Below are 1,208 nucleotides of genomic sequence, written 5' to 3'. Positions count from 1 at the left end.
GCCGCAGTGCGCTCACCGCGCTAGACTGAAGTCATGTGACCGGCCGGAGTCTCAGGCTCCTCCGCCAGCCGGTGCCGAGTACACCAACGAACCGCCAGAGACTACATATCCCAGAATGCCACTGGACCCGGGTCAGGCGTGCCCGCCCTTCCGCCCTAAGGGAGAGGAATACACATCCCAGCATGCTGTGCGCTTCCCGAGGCGGCTCGCGGGACTGGGGACTCGAGGCCTGTGCGGAAGTGGGTTCACCACCCTCGGCAGCTGGAAGGAGAGCGGAGGCGCTTTCTCGTTTTCCGTGGGGGTGTCCGCTCCGGACGGTGCCGGATGGAGGGGAACTGACCCAAGTCCGCGGTCGCTCTTGGATTCCCTGTCCACCCACTTCGCGGTCACGAAGGGATGGGACCAAAAGGGTCTTGACAACCTGGTTTTAGGTTTACACGTGAGGAGGAAAATGCACGGGAGTTCATTGGCCGAAAGCCATATGTATAGTTTGTGGGAGATCATAAATATTAATAATTAATGCCACCTTGGATAAATGTCCTACTTTTTTTTTTCTTTTCAGAAGGACCAGATGATTTACATCAGAATTTAATACTGAGAAATTTTCTCTAAAACCGCACTCGGAATTCTTTTTTTACTTTACGCTCTTCTCTGAGCAGCAGCTTTTTTAAGGTTAGTAAATTGACAGCCCTCTTGTAAAACAAAAATATGCGACGGAGGGATAGGTAAGGTGTTCAAGTGTGCCTGCCTGGAAAGTTAAAATTGGTCCATTTTACTGGAGCGCAAGGGCATTCTATTTGTAGGCAGTTTATAATTCTGCTTGCTTGTTTGCGTGTTTTCAGCAAAATAAGGAAGGAAAAATGAGTGGGCATCTGGGTTCCAACAACACATTGCTCTCAATGACCAACAGAAACTGTTCACGAAACCCATCACCAGAACTCGTCTCAACCGTAACCGGGTGCGGGAGCTCTTCAGCCTCCTGTAATTTGCAGCTCCTTCGTGTCATACATATTTTAGTGCCCGCTGTGTGCGCCCATTACCTCGATTACCTCGGTAACTGGAACCTTGCCCTGGAAGCGCTCATGTTTTACTGAACGGTGTAACAGGGTGTGATGGAAATCAATTCTCTTTTGTAAGAAAACGAAGTGCACAGCGCATGGAGCCGCTAACCAGCATGTGCCGGTTGCAATCCCCAGTGCCCTCGGCCC

The sequence above is a fragment of the Myotis brandtii genome, unplaced genomic scaffold (assembly GCF_000412655.1).
Source record: "Myotis brandtii unplaced genomic scaffold, ASM41265v1 scaffold185, whole genome shotgun sequence".
In the NCBI taxonomy this organism is placed as follows: Eukaryota; Metazoa; Chordata; class Mammalia; order Chiroptera; family Vespertilionidae; genus Myotis; species Myotis brandtii.
This window is presented reverse-complemented; position numbering follows the sequence as displayed.